Source organism: Colobus angolensis, unplaced genomic scaffold (assembly GCF_000951035.1).
Source record: "Colobus angolensis palliatus isolate OR3802 unplaced genomic scaffold, Cang.pa_1.0 Scaffold115, whole genome shotgun sequence".
NCBI classification, from domain to species: Eukaryota; Metazoa; Chordata; class Mammalia; order Primates; family Cercopithecidae; genus Colobus; species Colobus angolensis.
The window spans coordinates 3,904,015-3,925,837 of NW_012112586.1; the positions used below are offsets into that span (position 1 = coordinate 3,904,015).

The following is a 21,823-nucleotide window of genomic DNA, read 5'->3' on the forward strand; positions in this document are numbered from 1 at the left end:
TGGAAATCAACTCCAAAAGAAACCTTCAAAACCATGCAAATACATGGGAATTATGTAACCTGTTCCTGAATGGTCAGTGGGTCAACAATGAAATCAAGATGGAAATTAAAAAATTCTTTGAACTGAACGACAGTAGTGACACAACATATAAAAACCTCTGGGATACATCAAAGGCAGTGCTAAGAGAAAAGTTCATCCCTAAATGTCTACATCAAGAAGTCTGAAAGAGCATAACAGAGAATCTAAATTCACACCTCAAGGAACCAGAGAATCAAGAATAAACCCAAACTCAGCAGAAGAAAAGAATTAACCAAGATCAGAGCAGAACTAAATGAAATTGAAACAAACAAACAAAAAAATACAAAAGATAAATGAAACAAAAAGCTGGTTCTTTGAAAAATAAAATTGATAGACTATTAACAAGATTAACCAAGAAGAGAAAAAATCCAAATGAGCTCAATTACAGATGAAACAGAAGATATTACAACTGACACCACAGAAATACAAAAAGTAATTCAAGGCTACTTTGAATACCTTTATATGCATAAACTAGAAAACCTAGAGGAGATGGACAAATTCCTGGAAAGATACAACCCACCCAGCTTAAATCAGGAAGAATCAGATACCCTGCACAAACCAATAACAAGCAGCAAGATTGAAATGGTAATAAAAAAATTACCAAAAAAAAAAGGTTCAGGACCAGATGGATTTACAGCTGAATTCTACCAGACCTTCAAAGAAGAATTGGTACCAATCCTACTGACACTATTCCACAAGGTAGCAAAAGAAGGAATCTTCCCTAAATCAATAGAATTTCAGATGAATTTTTAGGAGGTATGGAAACTTTGGAATTCTTGAAGGACATAGGAGAATCAACTGAAGAATTAAGAGGATGATGATGATGGCGAAGGTGATGATGGTGATGATGAGGGTGGTGATGGTGATGGCAGTGATGGTGACAGTGATGAGGGTTGTGGTGATAATGGTGATGATAGAGATGGTGATGATGTCAATAATGATGATGATAGTGATGCTGGTGATGATGAATGACAATAATGTTGACGATGGCAGTAGTGATTATGATAATAGTGATGCTGGTGATGATGACAATAATGTTGATGATGGCAATAGTGATTATGGTGATGATGGTGATAAGATGAGGAGGAGGAGAATCTGGAAAGTTGTGTTTCAAAACTGAAGAAAAGAAGAAATAATTATTAGATGCTCAGATGTAACTGCAGAGAGAAGAATAATTGTTCCCTAAACTTTGGGTTAGACTTTTTGCTTGTCTCCCATCTTGTTTTAAGCCTGTGTTTAAACTCGCTCCTTAATATATTAGTAAAGTAGGTTAAAAAGTTAACCTTGTAGATTATTATGGATATTATTCAGAGGATGAATGACCTGTGGGGACTAAATTATGGTGCTGTGATTTGCAATCTATAAATGACTGCAGATTCTAGACTTAAAATGTGTGAATAAAATGTTTTAAATTGTTTAAAAACAGTCACTGTGTACTTACATAAGTTTTTTTCTTTGCTTGGAATGGCTTCCCTTTCTTCTTTCTCTCTCAAAATATACTCATCCTTTATCATTCAGCTTAAATTCCTCATTTCTGAGCGTCCCCAACACCCAGTCCCCTAAACAAAGATACAATCACCTTGTTTTTCCTGCCTGCTTTCAGAATACTCTATCCATAATCCATTTGCTTCTTTGGGTTTTTACCTTCTTATATAGTCTTGTGGACTCTTTAGATTTCTTCTGTTGACTTTCTACATGTGACATATAAATATTAAAGGTGCCAAGAAAATAGCAAATAATATAAAATCACTTTGACTTAGTCTTTATGACTTGGAAGGAAGTACAGGTTTGTCACCCGCAACAAGATTCTTCATACTTACTGTGAAGTTATAAATTTTCTGCAGTACTGGGCATCCATGACTTTTAAATGACCATCACTCGTTCCCCTTTTCATTCACTCATTAAATATTTATTGGACACCTATTGTGTGATAGGTACTATTGCAGATACCAGAGACATAGCAATAAGACAGACAGTCAAGATTATTGCCCTCATGAATGTTATTTTCTAATGGCAAAGGACAGACTAATAAATAAATAAGCCTGGGAACCACAGCTGCCCAATGTTCTGTTCATTTTCTTGGGGTAGAGCTAACCTCACCATCTGACTCTAGTGCAGGGAGTGGCATGATCTATATCTAGCTAGTTCCCCTGGCCATGAGTATTGGTCTGTAGATGAATGAGTGATGTATTTAGGTCCAATGAATATCAATGCCAGAACTTTTGCAGGGAATAAACTTTCTTTCTTTCTGTTTCTTTTTTCTACCTGGAGCTGGTAGAATGGAAACTTGAAGCTTCTGGAGATTAATTTGATGTCATATAGCATTGCTCTCTGCCTGTAAAGAGTACTCACAGAAGAAAGAAACAAATTAAAAGAGAGGTGACGAATACTTATGACCATGTTTGAACACCTAGTTCTAGTTATGCCTGAAGTCCATATTTTTTCCAAGACTTTTCATGTACATGAGTCAGTAATACATATTTGCTTAAACTGGTTGAAGCTGGGCTTATGCCATTTGCAGTCCTATACACCATGTTACAATTCTGACTATAAACTAAGTAATTAGCATGCCTAATTGAGAAGCCATTATCTGATGATTGATATTCAATCTCAATGATGGTAGCAATGGTAGCAAACTTGGATTAAGAAAGTCACAGAAATTAGGAACAGGGATTATAAATTCTAGGATGTTCAGTTCACAGATGGAGGACTTGAATGTGCAACGGATTGAGGATTTTGTTCTGAGCCTAGATGTTTAGAAGCCAGTTTTGATGACACCCAACACAGTGATGATGACAAGCCCCACGTGGTTGTTATCCCCTGTTGAATTTAGGAGCTGCTGCTGGCGGGGCATGGTGGTGCACACCCATAATCCCAGCAATTTCGGAGGCCTAGGTGAGCGGATTGGTTAAGCTCAGGAGTTCAAGACCAGCCTGGGCAACATGGTAAAACCCCATCTCTACAACAAATTATAAGAGTTGGCCAGGCATGGTGGTATGCACTTATAGTCCTAACTATCTGAAAGGCTGAGGCAGGAGGATTGCTTGAGTTACGGAGGTCAAGGTTGCATTGAGCTGTGGTCACACCCTGCACTCCAGCCTAGGCAACAAAGTGACACCCTGTCTAAAAAAAAAAAAAAAAAATTTAAAAATTTTAAAAAAATCTGCTGCTAACATTTAATAGTTTTTCCCATGTGTTTCTATGAGGATATTCTGGAAATTTGAAAGTTTTAGAAAATTTTAAGATGAAACATGGGAACATCTCTCCAATAGAATCAGATTTTTTTTTTTCAAAAGAGAAATTGCAGGGTGGTTCCCTAAGCTACTTTTCTTAGCAGCCTCAGAAATCATGAGACATGAGATTGTATTTTAGGATCATCTAAGTAAACTTCCATTTCTCCCTCTCCCGCCTCCTTTTTCTAATCTGAGGGGATAGATCGTGAGTCCTTCAATCTCTGTGAAATGCTTTTCACTTTGGTTGTCATTTTAAATATGAATTTTCCCTGAATCCTAGAAGCTTTATTTCATTTTGTACCTTTTCCTATAGCCTGGGAATTAAATTTTGTCTTGATGCTGCAATTTCAAGATTCTATTCTTTATGTATGGTATCGTAGACAAAAGGTGCTCAAACTTTATCCTCATTTACAGGGGAGACTAAAGACAGAACAGGAAAGATGTGAAGACTGTTATAATTGAAATTACAATGTTTTGAAGTGAAGCTCATTTTACTTGCCCAGTTTTCTTGTAATCCACTGGAATCCATCATGAAAAGCTTATTACTGCTTGGTGGGATGTTTTATCAGATATCTACAAAGGACTGGGGTCATCGGTGCAGGAAATGAAGTGCATAATAACACAAATACAATTAAGCTTTTGGGTCATTTGGGCTGTTCAGGAACTGAATGTCTAGTTTCTTTTATCACAGAGGAATGCAGCCCAGGAGCTATTAGACACTTTCCTTCTGTTTTTCCATTTGGACGGGGGAAGGAGGAAAAGTGGGTCATTGTGCCTAAAGTGATGCCCCCATACCTAATAGCATGCTTTGTTTATCAAAAGTTGAACAAGGCACGTCAGTATCACCTTCTGTCTAAGGTAGACCCCACCCAGGTCCCTTTGGGCAGGTTTTACCCACTGTGGTAACAGCCAAGGGTAGAGAAAGAGCAACGGAGAATGCAGTCTACACAATTGTTAGCAATCTAGGCAGCTTATTAAAGCCATCCATAGACTGAGCAGTTTCCTCCAGGCTAGAAGCACCTCAAGCCAGCTGGAGACAAGGGGGACAGATGAGGTCAGGTGAATTGCCGTCATGCTCAGGGTGTGTATTGGAGGTAACTGACTGGAGGGAGGGACAGATGAGGTCAGGTGAGTTGCCGTCATGCTCAGGGTATGTACTGGAGGTAACTGACTAGAGGGAGGGACAGATGAGGTCAGGTGAATTGCCATCATGTTCAGGGTATGTACTGGAGGTAACTGACTAGAGGGAGGGACAGATGAGGTCAGGTGAATTGCCATCATGCTCAGGGTATGTACTGGAGGTAACTGACTAGAGGGAGGGACAAATGAGGTCAGGTGAATTGCCATCATGCTCAGGGTATGTGTTGGAGGTAACTGACTGAAGGGGAAACAGTAAGAACCCTCAAAGCCAGGATAACTCCTTAATCGCCCCATGACTCTGCCTTATACGGTCTTACTCTGTGTTTTCTACTCAAATTCCTTCCTCAAATTTAACCTAAACACCCTCTGAAGTGGAGTTTCCCAAGCCATGTTTTCACTGTCCCAGAACACCTGTTCATGTGTTTCATTTCATTTTCCTAGTGATGTCACCAGCACACGGAAGATGCCCATTACTGGGGCCCTAGGAGGGAATCTCACACTGGGCCTCCCCTCCATCTGTGTACTCAGTGTATATGTTCCCATGGGGGAAAGGGGTCAAAACTCTGTGTCCTCCTGATGTTGCCTGTGTTCATCATTTGTCTTACTGGCCAAAATCAACTGGTAGAACATCACGTTTCTATTACTGAAACAGAATAGCTGAAGCATACTGTGTCTCATATTCATGGCTTTCCTTTTAGGTACTAATTTCTGATCCCGTTATGTTCATTCCCCTCGTTCAGCAAGTTTCTGTTCTGAGTAATGCCAGCCCTCACCTCTTCACCTCTTTCTAGGGATGTTGGTTTTACAAATGCAAAGACCCTATGAACCTTAAACTTGCTACTATCTGCTTTTATTATGTTATTTGTTTTATAAAGGTAAATTAAGTACAATATTTTGCATATTTTTTTTTTTAGTATTGTCTATGTCGTCTACTGGAAGATAAGGTTCATAGAGCAATAACGTTATTTTCCTTTTTCTCTTCCTAGACTCGTTCCAGCTCCCAGAATATTACAGAGCACATGATAGGCAATCCATATAAATTTCTAAAGGAATGAAGGCAGGCTGGCACTTTACCCTATTTGGCAGGCATATTATTCTAAGGTAGAGTAACAGAAGGAGCTGCTAGAGAAAGAGAGAAATGAAGTGATTCCCTGGAGGGAACAGAGATGAGGAGGGAGAGAGCCCTGCCCATTTGGAGCTCTGAATTTTAGTTCTTTTCAGAGTCCCCCTATGTCCCCACCTTAGATTCCATAATGTAGTAGTCCTATATTCTCATGTTAGACTTCTTACACAACTTTACATAGAATTCTCTTACTTGCAACCAAAGAAACTTAACTGATGAAAACATACAGGAGGATCTTAATGCAGATATTCACCTACACCAAGTGGAATATTTCATTTGCCCCAAAGTGTATTTGGATTTGATGCATCTATCCAAAACTCTGCGTTCTGACCAAGTTAACCAGTAGAGAATTCTGAGAAGGAAAAAGATGTTGGAAATTACAATTAGCATTGTTTTTATTCATCAAGATTTTGGTGTAATTAATGCCTGTAATCCCAGCAATTTAGGAGGCTGAGGCGGATGGATCACTTGACGCCAGGAGTTCAAGACCAGCCTAGCCAACATGATGAAACCCTGTGTCTACTAAAAATACAAAAATTAGCTGAGGGTGGTGGTGCATGCCTGTAATCCCGGGTGCTCAGGAAGCTGAGGCAGGAAAATCTCTTGAACCCAGGAGACAGAGGTTGCAGTGAGCTGAGATCATGCCATTGCACTCCAGCCTGGGTAACAGAGTGAGACTCCATCTCAAAAACAAACAAACATACACACAAACAAACAAAAAAAAACATTTTGGACAGATACGTCTCATCTTGGAGCTTAAACCCCTGCAGTTCTTCATTCTGACAGTGCTTAGAGATATTTATGCCACTGAGAAGTCATTGAAAACGTTTCATTATTTCTTTTTTTTTGGATTTTATCTTTTTTTTTTTTTTTAATTATTCTTTAAGTTCTAGGGTACATGTGCATAACGTGCAGGTTTGTGACATATGTATACTTATGCCATGGTGGTGTGCTGCACCCATCAACTCGTCAGCACCCATCAATTCATCATTTATATCAGGTATAACTCCCCAATGCAATCCCTCCCCGCTCATGTTTCATTATTAAAGCTTCCTATGTACTGTTTACTCTCTGGGTTCACATGAGAAAGTGAGCCATGAGGAAGTTATGTTAGTGTGAATTGTTTTTTCTATTTAATTTTCACTGCCCAAAGGAGAAAAAAACAACCAAAGCAGGAAAATGTGTCAGTATTTTGTGGCTCTATAAGGGGAAAATAAAATCAGGTTGGGCATGGTAGCTTACGCCTCTAATCCCAGCACTTTGGGAAGCGGAGGTGAGTGGATCACTTAAGCCCAAGCGTTCAAGACCAACCTGGGCAACATGGTGAAACCCCATCTCTACTAAAAACATTACAATTAGCTGGGCATGGTAATGTGCACCTGTAGTCCCAGCTACTCGGGAAGCTGAGGTGAGAGAATTGCTTAAGTCAGGGAGGTTGAGGCTGTAGTGAGTCGTGATTGCACCACTGTACTCCAGCCTTGACAAGAACAAGACCCTGTCTCAAACAAACAAAAAAAAAATCAAATCACAGGATTGCTCCAATAAGCTTTTCAAAGCCAATGAACAACTGATTTCTGCTTTTAGCCCTAGATAGACATTTGCCATTTCCAGATCAGACACGATTTTAGTGAAGAGAATAATTAGAGAGGTTAAAGGAGGAGAAATAGCCATGTGGATGCGCCCGGAGGTCAGCAACAGCAGAAAGCTCTTACACTCCCGAGGCCTGGAGGAACAAAGGCAGGGAACAGTGTTACTGTGCTCAGTAAGAGGTGGGGTCGTGGAGGAGGGGCGACTTCTCAAAAGCTAGAGTTTCAAAGGAATTCAAAGGGATACAGGCACCAGCAGCAATATGTGTTTTTTAATTTTTATTTATTTACTTATTTATTTGAGACAGAGTCTTGCTCTGTCGCCCAGGCTGGAGTGCAGTGGTTCCATCTCAGCCCACTGCAACCTCCGCCTCCCAGGTTTAAGTGATTCTCCCACCTCAGCCTCCCAGGTAGCTGGGATTACAGGCGCCCACCACCACACCCGGCTAATATTTGTATTTTTAGTAGAGAAGGGGTTTCACTATGTTGGCCAGGCTTGTCTCCAACTGCTGACCTCAGGTGATCCACCCGTCTCAGCCTTTCAAAATGCTGGGGTTATAGGCATGAGCCACCGCACCCCGCCAGCAATATGGTACAACGCAGAGATGCAAGAAGGAAAACCCAAGCCCATCCGGCCCTCTGTTCTCCCGCCAGGAACTCCCACTGGCAGAGTCCAGGTGGGAGCTGGAGGCCCAAGCCTACCCATTGGTGTGACCCAGCATGTCTTCCATATGGGTTACTCCCTGGGTGCAAAAGAGGGCGGAGTATGAATCTTAGTGAGGGGCAGCCCAGGGTCAATAGCACGAGTGATTGTCAGTCGTCTTCTGCACCTCGGGTTCGGTCTGTAGGTGGTAGTCGCTCTGGAAAAGGCATTCAAACCTTTTGCGTTTTTATTTCCCTCTCCTGGTGGCTCATTGCATTTTTTTTAAAAGTAAGCTGCAATGGGGAAAATATAATAATATTGTTACCACTAAAGCATATATTTCTCTTTCCTCCCATGTGAATATTTCCTGTGTTGACTTGCCTATTACCATCTTTGGAACATTTCCAAAATCCATCCTTACGTTGATCGTTATTCATGCCTGAGTCACTTCTCACGTTGAATATTATAATTTCCTCCTTTATGATCTTCTTAAGCCCTTACTCTTTAGACATCAGGGGGTCGCGACTGAGTCAGCCAAACATTTCTTTCTTCACCAAGCCAGCCTTGTCATCGCCAGTGATAGATATCCTGCCCATTGCTCTCTAAAACCAGTCTGGAATGGCTCTTCTGCTTTTGAAGATTCTCCACTAAGGTGCTTAGTAATTTCTGTGAGTGCACATATACCTGAAAACTCACCCCTGCCATCCATCTTATGAATACTTCTCACTATCTTAGCTCTCATTCTTAGTTAGCTTAGTATGCTTTTAAAAACTTGTGCAGGTATTCACTCAATAAGCTCATTCAAGAAAGTATTCATTGCATGTAATAATACATCTGGTACTCCACTGTGAGGAATAGTAAAGTGAATGAAACCACTCAATATCTTCATGAATGCAGCCTACAGACAAATCTCTTCCCACCACATAAAAGGGTGCAGGATTCTCTTTGTGTTCCTATTGAATTTCTAAGCCCCTTACCTTACTGAGTTTGCTATTTATTTTATAATGCACTTGTAAAAATAAAACTGAATCTCCCCATTACTTTGGAATCACTTTGACATTTATCTGTCCCCGTCTTACAGCAGAGTGGAGTGGACACACCTGGAACCCAGCCCTTCCCTCCAGGAACCTGAAACAGTGCCTCTCTTCAGGCAGTGAGAGAGACATCCCCAGGAAACACAATCAGAGCCCATCACTACCCCGTCAAAGCCCTCAGCACTCCCCATTGCCTTAGGCTTGTTAAATACCCATTGCTCACAATGTGTTCTCTCCCAGTGTGAGAGGGGAGTGGTGGGAGCAGCTCAGGGAGGAAGGGAGGTGACTCAGTGTCACCTTCTGTCAGCTCACTCATGCCACCTCTCTGTACCTGCCAGTGGGCATGGCCTTGTCTAGCTCAAGCTTTTAGCAGGTTGCACCCGTTGCCCAGGAGAGCGGATGGCAAACAGCCATCAGCTGGAATGTGTGAATGTATGGGGCGTGGCTCCTAGGAAAATCCCATCCGCTATGTAATCCTCTGAATGTAAAACAGGTGCTTGAGGACCGACCTCTCTCCTTCTGTCTGAGTGACATCACTGTGGACACCACTGCGAGGTCTCCATCGTCAGTCTGGGCCAGGTGTGTGCAGAGTGAGGAGGAAGACCTCAGATAGCTGCCTGACAGCCCTGAAGTGCACCTTTTTTTTTCCCTAATACCTATGGGTTGCTTATATCCTTAAAATTATTAGTAAGGCTTAGATCTCTTGTTTGTGTGAATCTAATAGAAGAGCCAAGCTTTTGTATTATCTTAAGGCTAAACTCCTTCCCCCTTTGTAAAGGTAACAAGGCTTTTCAAAATACGACCAGAGCTGACCTCTGCCGAGACTCCCTGGTTTTTCCCTGTCAGGCAACCCATGTTTCTGGCATAGAAAGTCTCTTGTCAGCCCTAACTCACCAGGCTTCCCTCAGCACCAAGCATCTGTGCCTGCTCACTGCTCGTTTGCTCAGCTGTGATGTGTTAAGCATGTGCCATGTGCCATCACTGCTGTAGACACTGGCATTCCCTACTGAGTACAGGGCATATGTCTGAAGTGTTTGAGGATCCCGTAGAGGCCAGGATGATTGCAGCTGAGAGGGAGGGAGAGAGGCAGGAAAAGAGGGCAGAGAGGTAGGTAAGGATTGGATTACATGGGGACTCAGAGGCCAGAATGAGGACTTCCGATTTTATTCATTTGCAGGAGGATATGAGAACTTTGGGAGGAGGGACATGTCATGTTCCATTCTCTTTTTTTAAAGGGAGATGGTAATTATTGTGAAGTGGTATCAAAGACCAGCAGAGGCAAAGGAATAGAAATTGAGGCAATGCCAATGATCAAAGCTGAAAAATCTATTATATATAAGCCGATTTACACTGCTTTGTACATTTCTTAATATGTAAATGTTATAAAATTTACATATCCTGTCAACACGGCAGGCATATGCTTGTAATGTTAAGAAAATTGGATGCATGAGTAATGCCAGCAATAAAAAGTGTGTCTACAGGTGGCCTCGGTTTTCCACGCAGCATATTTCTGGGAAGAAGCTCATCACAGTAGAAGCAATGCACATTTCGGAGCCAGAGATTTTCTGGTCCTGCCACTTGACCTTAGGCACATCTAAGTCCTCTGCTCCTTATTTCCTCATAAACCAAACAAGACGATGCTAAAGAAACACCAATCGCTTACCCTGGTTTCCACATAGAGGCACAAGAGAAACGTGGCTCTCTAATGTGCTTGGTAATTGACTTCCACTGGTTCAAGTTTCTATGTAAATGCCTGACCCAGGGGATTTCTCTCTTCAGTGTCCTCTCCACTCCCTGGGAACGTGAGGCAGGCTTATTGGATGAGCATGTGTTCGTGGATGCTCGCTTTTCACCAAGTGGAACCCCTGAGCTCCTGACTGGATGGTGGAAGGGAACACAGAAGGGAAGAAGCTTAGAATGCGCATTCGACAATATAACTAAGGCACATCTTGCCACCCAGCCCTAGTCACAACACAGCACAGTTTGAGCTTTCAGTCTCTGATACTTTTCTCTCTTTCTCAATTTCTTGCAAACCCGGGTGGAGAATGGGGATTAGTTATCGATCCCCAAACATGTCAACAGAGCAGGGTGGTTGTGAAGAATTCATGCTCCCAAGGCAGCCTGCCTGGTTGGTTTTTCCCAGGTTAATCGGTGTCTCAGCCCCTAGCTTCCTCCAGGATGACCTTCCTCCTGCGTGTGGTGAGGATTCAGTAAGATAACAGGTGCACTGTCTTGTGCTTGGAATCGAACCCAGCACATGATAACCAGTCCGTCTGTATGGCAGCTGGTATTGTGTGTGTCAAAAATCAATATGTGCATACATATAGCTGTATTAGTATAATGCATTTTTATTTATGGCATTTGTTTATTTATCCTATTGATTGTACAGACCTGCAGGAATACAGAGTAACTGGTTTTGGTACTGATTCTGAAGAAGGGAACTAGGAAATGAGGTTTCTCCCGACTTACATTTAATGGAACACCAATTTGTCCTGTTTGGATATATTTAGTAGTGTGTATTTATTACTAACCACGTAAATCACTTAGAATAAAACCTGGCGTGTAGCAAGTGCCTCAGAAATGTGAACTAGTATCATCTTCAATGCTGTCTTAGATATTAAAGTGAGTTGTATTAATTGTGATGAGTTAATAGACTCTCAATAATGGTAGCTATAAGAAAAGATTTTTCCATTAACTGTTGGATTAATTTTTGGATTCTTTGGTTGTTAGTTACAGAATCTTAAACAAGATTAAGAGAGAGACATGAAGCTAAAGAGAGAGAGAAAGAGAGAGAGAGAATTTATTGACTCAAGAACCTGGAAACAACAGGCACATGTTGACCTTCAAGTACAGCTGGATACAGGGACACGGGTGGTTAGGAGGGCATGGGTTCCCTAGCTCCAGGCTAAGAATTCCTCCTGTCAGCTTAATTATTCTCAGGAGGTTCTGCAGGGTGACTTGGTACTGCTATCAATCTACTCGTTTCAGGAAAAGGGGATTAGCTATTTAGCAGCAATCCCAGGAAAGTTCTAGGTGCACATCTCTGTGAGCTGACTTGGATCATATGCCTCTCCCCAACCCCAGCCTTAGAGTACAGAAAGCCCCGATGGCCCGTGCTTTGTTCATGGGTAGACCTCAGTGACTGGAGGGTAAATCAGTCCCACATGACTCTAGAAGTGGAAAACAGAAAACCCTCCACTTGCCAAAATAACTAAAAAGAAGAAGGTACTATTATCAGATGGAAGAGCGAAACTCAACCAGGAGCATCACTGAAGTCAACTTTTGACAGCATATGTACTATATTTTCTCTGCTCTTTTGAGAAAACAGAATGTCTAATGAGCAAAGCCGCAAAAATAAAATTACAAGATGTTATTACTCCACTTGGGTGGAGTGTGCAATGTGCTTTTGAGAATCGGGGCTACATGTAGTTATATTTTGTGCACCAGTTGTCGTGCTATTAGAGTGTATTTAATGATCTGATGTCTAATTAGATGTTCTCTACTATATATTTAAGTGTCCTTATGTTCCATCACTTTATAGACAAATTTCTTTCTTGATTTCATTGCTTTGTACTGAAAATCTCTCTCATGTTTTCTTAAAATAAAAATTAATTGCTTTTCAGGAAACTCTGTAAGCACAATGATGTGTCTCCCAGGAAGCATTTCCTAGTCAGTCGGTTTCCAAGTACTGCATTTGTAACCAAAACTACTTGTAATTGGCTTGAAACTGACATTTGCTAATTTTCTGTACTAATTTTAACTTAAGAAAAAAAGAAAAAGAGAAGACACTAAAACTAAATCCAGGAAGTCTGTCAACCTGACACTCTTTTAGACCTTACAAATTCTTAGGTAAGGAACACTAGTGTGTTAATAAACAAACCCCCAATTCATAATGCCACTTGCCCAAGTAAAGTTTCTAACTTGTATAAAATTGAAACAAGTATTCTTTATAGATAACTTTCCAATAAGCAAAGACTTTTTTTTTTTTTTTGAGACAGAATCTCACTCTGTTGCCCAGGCTGGAGTGCAATGGCATGATCTCAGCTCACTGCAACCTCTGCCTCATGAGTTCAAGTGATTCTCCTGCTGCAGCCTCCCAAGTTGCTGGGATTACAGGCATATGCCACCATGCTCAGCTAATTTTTGTATTTTTAGTAGAGACAGGATTTTGCCATGTTGGCCAGGCTGACATTGAACTCCTGGCCTCAAGTGATCTGCCCGCCTCGGCCTCCAAAAGTGCTGGGATTACAAGGCCTGAGCCACAGCACCTGGCCTCAATAAGCAAAAATTTAAAAACCCAGGCTCCAGCAAGATGATGGTATCTCCTCTTCAAATGCTGGTTCCAGTGTCTTCAATGCATGGTTTCCATGGTTACCTAAGTGACTGCATCTAGTGAAGGGTTAGGAGATGGCAGGGAGGACTGGGGGAAGCTGGTTGGCACAGCCTTAAATGTGGGAACACGGCTTCCCTTCACCCCATCGTCCATCCACAGATCTCAGTCCTGGGGCCACCTCTACTGCAAGGGTGGCTGGAAACAGGAGTTTAGCTCTAGGCCACAGTGAAAAGAAAATGGTTTTCGGTGAACAGCCCAACAGTGTTGGTGACATCAGTGTGATAAAATCCGTAGGGTTTTGTTGTTGTTTGTCGCCGTGGGCCTTTTATGGAGCTGTGCATACTGGCAGTGCAGGAACAGCCTCCCCTGGGCAGATGAGTGAACCACGTGTTCGTTAGCGACTTTTCATCGTGAATTACTGCATTTGGTGCTCACAGGCCCCATGCGAGTGAGCCTCACCAGGTGATGGTACCAGAAGGGAAGCTTCAGTCTCAAAGAGGCTCCATTGTATCGAGTCGTATATCTGGTACGTTTAGAGTTGGGACCCCCATATTTTGGCCCAGATTCCAGCATTCAAAAACTGTAGAGTTGGTGTCATTAAAGGACAAAGAAATCCTGGGGAACCAGCAGGGGTCACACAGCAACATGCCCGATCAGAGCAGGGGGTAGGCAGGAAATGTAAATGAGTGAAAAAAACACAAACTGGATGTGAAGCTACAGGGAGGACGTCGTGGCAAACGGGGGCACACGAAAGGGGTGGCCGAAATTCACATCTGCCAGCTGGTGCTGTTTGGGACTGAGGTTGTGGGTCACCAGAGTTCTTTCATGAAAAGGAAATTCCGATGCTCAGGTGAAATTTTTAAATATTTACAATATCATCAAGGCCAAACAAGACATACGTGTGGGTTATCAGTTTGTAACCTCTAGCACAGACATCAAACACATAGACATCTAAACCAAATAGTTTGGCAAATACTGTTGAGTGCACTGAGATGGATGTAGAAGAGTTTTTTGGTTGTTTTGTTTTGTTTTGAGTATTGTATGGAGTAGCTCCGTACCAGACAAAAAACAACTTAAAAATCCAGTAATATGAAATGGACTAAATGAACTACAGTAGCTACATTTAACAGAACACAATGTGTCCATTAGATGTGATGACATACATTTGGAAAGATACTTTGGATATATGGTTAAGCCCAAAGCATTTTAATAAAGAGCACCCTCATCCTAATTCCATGGGACATGTAGATGTAGTCTGTGTCCCCAAGGGCCTCTGGTTGGCTGGACAATTTCTCCCTCTCTTCCTGTCTGTTATTGACAGATGTATAGTGAACAGGCGAGCTTAGTCTCTTTCCTCATGTTGGCAGGTCAACTAGTTGTCTGGAAAAGTATTGTATGATGGCTAGAAAAGACTTTAGAAGAATCTGTACCAAAATATTAATGTAATTATCTCTGAGTGGTAGGATTATATAATAATGATTTTTTAAATCCACTTGCTGTCAGTAATTATGAACTCATTTACTATTTAGAAACAGTATTTGTATATTTTAGAAAATCATAAAAGTTTTAAAAGAGACAATTATATTCTACTGTCATGATTTCCATTTTCCTCCAATGGTCTCTCAGGAATAAAATACATAAAACTGACATTATTTAAAAGGCCAAGGCCAAATACCATTTACAGCTGCAATTGTCAATACCATAGGGCCCAGTAAATGTGCGTTGCCTGATGTATGCAAGTATTCCTTATCATTTTATTGTAGGCACATAGCAGTATCTCAAAATTATGACCCAAGTCAGAAAAGACAGCTTACACCCTTGTTTTGTTTCAGTGGCTAACATAAGGCCCAAACACTGCCCCACACTCGATAAACATCGATCAAGGATGATATATATTCCCCAGACCCCATAGATTCTTTGAGACCAGAAATGCCAATGTCTGCTATTTCCACGGTTCTAAATTGGCTCTGAGCCCAGCGTAGAGAATGACCCAATATTTGTCCCATGGATGTGACACAGAGAAAAAAGAGTCATTCAAGAAGACCAGCTTGCCTTATCTCTTACTTATGGAGAAAAAGGAATCCTTCAAAATAATTTTAATTTTCAGAGAATGTTAAGAATGAGAGAAATTCTGAGTCAGTACCTATGTCCCCTGGTGTTCAGTTTACACTTTCCTTTGATTTGCATTTGGCTGTATTGTTATTGACAGCTATTGACTATCAATGACTATCGACATTATCGATGACTCCGACAACTCCCAAGAAGGCTTGCAGCTTTAGCCTTGGCCCATGAAGTACTGCTGCTCTGAACGTAACAAGGCCTGGTACAGATGTGTACTATCTATCACCCAGGCAGGCTGGCCAGGGAGCCAGATGAGGCAGAAAGTGCTTTGGGGAGAAGAAGAGAATTTATTGTTTTGGCTTTTTTTTTTTTAATCATGCAAAGTCAACTCATGGCCTGAAAGATCCCATATCCTCCTTGCCCCTAGCCCCTGCCCACCTGTCTGGCCGCATCTTGAAGAAGTTTCCCCTGCCACACTCCTGAATACCAAACATACCTGGGTCTTTTTTTTTTTTCCAAGACAAGGTCTTGCTGTGTTACCCAGGCTGGAGTACAGTGGTGTGAACTTGGCTCACTGCAGCCTCTGCCTCCCAGGTTCAAGGGATTCTCATGCCTCAGCCTCCCGAGTAGCTGGGATTACAGGCGTGTGCCACCATGCCCAGCTATTTTTTGTATTTTTAATAGAGACAGGATTTTGTCATGTTGCCCAGGCTGGTCTCAAACTCTTGACCTCAAGTGATCCGCCTGCCTCAGCCTGCCAAAGTGCTGGGAATACAGGCCTGAGCCACCACACCCGACAATGAGAAGATAATTGAAAGTACGTGTTAACATCGTGTAGTTTAGTGATTGGAATGCAGGCATCCAAAGGGAGCTACAGGGCTGGTGCCAGGAGACAAACCAGGCACATGGACATGAACCCTGAAAGTGGGGTAGGGTGAGTCATGATGGAGTCTCAGCTTGTTTGTGTTGGTGTAACAAAGTTCCATAGACCGTGTTATTTATAAAGAACAGCAACTTATTTCTGAGAGTTCTGGAGGCTGGGGAGTCCAAGATCAAGGTGCCGGTATTGGTGCATGGTGAGGGCTGCTCTCACTTGCAAGATGGCACCTGGGCACTGTGCTGGGAACACTGCGTCCTCACGAGGTATATGGGATGGAAGAGCAAACAAGGAGCCGTTTCTCCCTAAAGCCTCCTTGATGAGGGCAGATCCACTCTTGAGGGCAGAACCCTCATGTCTCCATGACTTCCTAAAAGGCCCCACTTCTTAAGACCGCCACATTGGGATTCACTTTCAACACTGACTTTGGAGGGGCCACATTCCAACCATAACAGGTGGCCTCACCAGGTTCTGTACGAAGTTCCAGGCACTGCCGTCCTAGCAAAGCATGGGAATGCAGGATGATGGATGTCCCAGGGCGAGGCAATTGTCCTAACCAGTCTTCCTCATCCACTCCTGCTCTCATTTTTATACAACAGTGAGTGATTTTATAAAATTTAAATTACATTTTGTCCCTTCAGTTCCTCCTGCAGTTCCCGCTGCGTTCATTATGAAAGCCAAACGTCGTATACCACAGCGTGTGAAGCCTTACGAGATCCAGCCCCACCTGCCTCTGTGACACCATCTGGGGCTGCTTCTCCTTCTGCCCTGGAGCTGCAGGTGCAGCTTCACGCCTTCTCTCTCCCGTGCACGCTGGGGCTGTTCTACACATCCTTTACTTCCTCTAAAATGCTGCCACAGTCTTCTCACAGCTGGAGTGGCCCTTTATCGTCAAGGTTAAGCTGAAACATTACCTCTTTAGAGATCTGACCAGAACCAACTGTCACATGCATACACCCACACCGCCCCCACCATACACAAACATTCACAGACATCAACTCTCCAGCCACACTGCAATACAGGCCTCTCATATCCTTCATGGCATTTATCGGTAGCTAACTATTCTTATTTGTTTGCTTATTCATTCATTTATTTCTCTGAGAAGGCAAGGACTTACTGTTCTGTTATTCAAGTCTGTTTCTATCACCTGGAACAGGCCCTGCCACATAGTAGGTGCTCCCATGTGCTTAATAATGTGCTTAATAATGGAAGGAATGAGGAAAGGACCAAGGGAGGGAGGGAAGGAAGCATGCAAGAAAGAACTGGTAAACAAGTGAGAAGAACCACAGGCACAGTGGTAAGCGCCTCATTCCGTGGTGCTGGGGTCGTGCCTACGTGGACATCACAATCCTGATATCCGTGGTGTGACTTAGAGTGTGTGATCCCTGGACACACAGTGAGTAGGGACAGAGCTGAGATTTCAGGCTTTATTATTATCAGTGTTATCTTATTTATCAGCTTGGGACCTTGGACAAGGGACTTTAGGGCTCAGAGACTCGGTTTCAAAGGGGGATCATGATATCACCCTCTTCATTTGGCTTCAGTGAAGAGTAGGAGAAGAAGTGGTGAACACACAGGCCCACCCCTGACATGGATGGGGTCTGGGCAAGTGCATAACCAGGTCTCTGCCAGCTTGGTTTGGATTCACCCAGAAGCAAGACCTAAGACGAGTATTGGAGGGCAATTCTTACATTTTTATGGAGATGAAGAAAAATACCAGTAAAGGAAAGAAAAAGACCAGGAAGGAACCTGTGGCCAATAAAAGGTGTGTTATCTAGCAAGGGACTGTAGCGGGCAGCTGTAGCTCCCTCTCCTCCTGGAGCAGCTCAGGGCTGTCTCCTCCTGGGGGTACGGAAGGGGACAGGTAATACCCGCATCCATCAGTCTTCCATGGAAGGTGGCTCCCATGAGCTTGGCTCCTCTGCATTTTCCACCTGCTGTTCTGGCAGCAAAGCAGATTCCGGCATCAACTGGGAGCCCCGAGGCAGGAGAAGCAGCTCTCGCTGTTGGACCTCGGGCTGGGTGCACCGAAGTGGAGAAGCCTGGGGAATGTGGAGGCTCACCAACAGCATCTGCTACACACAACGTATGTCTAGATGCTCAGAAGTTATAAATCAGGCTGACAAACTGATAAATAAAAGATGTTCTGTCCTCCCACCATGACAAATACACCTTCCTAACTAGGATGCCAGGTAAGGATTCCGAATTCTTGGACTCAACTCCTCAGATTCTGCCTTGGAACCTGCTGGCCCCAGAAGAACCAGCCGCGGCTGCCCTCTTTTCCTGCCTCACCTCCTTGCCACACAAAGGGGCACGTGCCTGTGGAGAGGTCTACCTACATTGATGGCTTCTGGAGTGCCCTCTGCAAACCGCTGCCACCTGGTCTTACATTGGGTCCTGTAGGGAGTACTCTGGCAGCCTGCCTCATCCTCAGGTGGGTGGACCCAGGAAAGCAGGATGCATAGACTTGGAAGTGGGTTTGGCCCACTGAACAACACATTTTAGGGTCTTACAATGGCAGACACCGATGGTGCCTGACCCATAGCCTCCCAGCACTCACTGTAGCCCCAGATGTGGGCCTCAGACTCCAAATGCGAGTGCCTGTGATTTTTCCTGGGAGTTTTCCCTGGTGGCAGGAATCCATTCTGTTCATCCATGGGCAGGCTGAAAGTGTGGGGAGGTAATGCCTCCTAGAAGCACCTTCCACCTGTGACTGACAGGAGATGATGGATAAAGATCCCTGCCTCCTCACCTCCTGTTGGGTTGTCTGGGGTGTGTTTCCCACTGTCTCCTGGAGTTCCCCAGGGGACTAAGCCTGGCACCCTGCAGTGACCCCCACCATGCTCGGTAATGCACCACATATATGTGTTTGCCTCCCATCTCACCACCACACTCTCCTGCACTGGTTTCTGGGATCACCTTTCAAATTCAGTGCTTGCACCTGCAAACTTATCTCACGGTCTTAACAGGCCTTGGCACCTGGAATGTTGGCTAGAGGGGAGTGACAGGCTGCAGGTGACCACATCCCTTTGGCCCCATGATGTGAAGAAACAGAGTCCTCTAAAACATCGGCCCAGGGGCAGCCCCACCCAACCACTTAGTAAGAACCCATAAATGGTAATTGTTTGTAATCATTGGTACCTTTAAAACATTTTGAATTCTTGATGTTTTGAATTCTTATCTATTGTTCTTTCTGATACACGCCAGTTATTTCTAATAAATGAAAGATAGCCGTGTTTGGGTGTGATTTTAGTTAATAATCTTCTTTGAAGTTTCCATGGAGAGCATTCCTTAAATGAGCTGAGAAGGCTAAACTGCCTCTAACTTTTCCAGAAACTGAGGACAGAAGAAAGAAAGAAGGTTCCATTGTGTCTCCACATTCAGTGTTGAAAGAGAGCGTGTTAGATCTTCGGAGATCAGCAACAAAGTGAAGTCCATTTCACCATTGATACAGTAAATATAGTAACTTGTCAAATCCATGGAGAGCTAGGTGACTTTCTCCAAATATGCTAGAATCTTTGCGACCTTTCTAGGGCACGAGATGATATTTTATAGCAAACAAAATGGCTGAGCAAAAGTATGAATCAAGGGAGCAGACATTTATTTACCCTATCATGTGCCTCGCCCTAGAGAGAACATAAAGTTACCCGTGGACAAGTGTTTGGTCCAGGTGAGTTAAGGGACAGTTGATGTACAAAGCAAGTGCCCAAAACATGATTTTAGAAATAAGTAACTGGGCCAGGAGCGGTGACTTGCGGTGACTCACGGTGACGCCTAGCACTTTGGGAGGCCGAGGCAGGCGGATCCCCTGAGCTCAGGAGTTCAAGACCATCCTGGCCAACATGGCGAATCCCCATCTCTACTAAAAATACAAAAATTAGCCGAGTACGGTGGTGCACGCCTATAATCCCAGCTACTCAGGAGGCTGAGGCAGAAGAATCGCTTGAACCCAGGAGGTGGAGGTTACAGGAAGCTGAGATCGCGCCATTGCACTCCAGCCTGGGCGACAGAGTGAGACTCTGCCTCCAAAAAAAGAGAAATAAGTAACTGAATAAAGATCAATTCAGAGCAAGTTCAAGATTTTAAATATAGTTTGTATACATGTGTTTTGGCAGGTGCAAACTAGATTCGAGCAAAATCATTGAGAAATTCAGATATTTTACTCAAGAATTACCCTATGGAAGGAATTTTGTGAATGAAACACTACAATTCTGCTGAAATGCTCTCACACAGCCATGAAATGCCCCCTAATTGGAGCACTGAGTTCAGTACTGACATTTGCGTCACCACGAAGTGGAGCATTGACGTGGGTATTTTGGCAGAAGCCACACGTTTCGTTTCAGCCTCTGTGAAAAGCCAATTGCTGGCAGTGCTTGTGTTCACTCAAAATGATGTTCCAAGCTAACTGAATATTCAGATTAAGTGGCTTTTTCTTTTACCAATTTTCAAATGACTCAACTTCAATTAAGTACGGTTAATAGTAAAACTGTGTGAAATATAATTTGATGGTGTCACATTGATTCAGAAGACACACAGTTAGAATATTTTAAGTGTTCCTTGAGAATACGTGTTACTCAGATTCATCCCAGCCCAATGTCTCTCAACCTTGGGTGTGTGTTAGAATCAGTGTTTTTCAAATCTCAATGTGTAAGCTTCATTCAAATTAAAACAGAATTTCTGGGATGGGGCCCAAGCGTCTGTACTTTTTCAAAGCCTTCTGGAAGCTTCTAATAGGAAACCCAAGGTGAGAACCACAGTATTAGACAAAAGAAGGAAAAAGTCAAGCACGCTGGCACAAATTTGGCCAGATTCTATCGTACATGCAGACTGTGCCTTCACAAAAGATGCATAATGACACGTATCTGACAGTAGATTTTGTGTTTTTTGTCATTTGTTTAATGAGAAGGGCATTCAGAAAACACAATGTTCTTTTTTTTGTTAAGCTCTCAGGTCATTTGAATTTCACAGTAAAAGGAGTTTTTGAAGGTTTGATTATTTGGCATGCCTCGTGCATCCTCTTACACACACACACACACACACACACGCACACGCACACAGTAAATATGTTCTCAGAGATAAAACCAGATGTTTGCCCTTTTCAAAGGAGCACGCTAGGAAGAGAGCCAAATAACTGTATTAAATAAGTCTTCAAAACCCAGGTGAAAAAAGGCTAATGAAACTTTTCAGAATTAACCTAAATCTAAGGTTGGCAAAAAAAAAAAAAAAGTATTTAAAATTATTAAAATTAGTAAAATAACTTTGCAAGTACGCTCATTTATTCTCAAATTTATTCTCAGAATTTGTTTGAAATTGATAGACAAGTTTTCAGATACTGATCTTTTTTAAAAGCTATTTTGCGGTACCATTTTCTTCATTTGATTTTCTTTAATTACCAGAGTAGTACATATAATGGGTAAAGTACTTTAAAAACTTCTTTAGAAATTCAGCAATCTCCACCTCATCCCACCCTCCTAATATGGTGTTAGCAACCTGGTGAAGTCTTCCACTATTTTCTACACTTCTGTAAACATTTATTTTCCATTTACTTAAATATTTAAACATATTTTTACAAAACTAGAGTTGTATATGATGCTGCAATATGCTTTTTCCTTTAATATATCATTGGCATGTTTTATTATGCCTTCAGATTGGTAGACAAAAGATTTCTATCACTGTAATTCTCACGGAATTCTATAGCATGTATGTAGCACAATT

At 42.6% G+C, this 21,823-nt stretch overlaps 1 protein-coding gene across 1 annotated transcript in view; it reads left to right on the plus strand.

Annotated features, from left to right (window-relative positions):
• The window catches only part of TMEM132D (transmembrane protein 132D), an 838,093-nt gene that overhangs the window by 406,012 nt on the left and 410,258 nt on the right, over positions 1-21,823 (plus strand). The gene's annotated exons all lie outside the window — the stretch shown is intronic.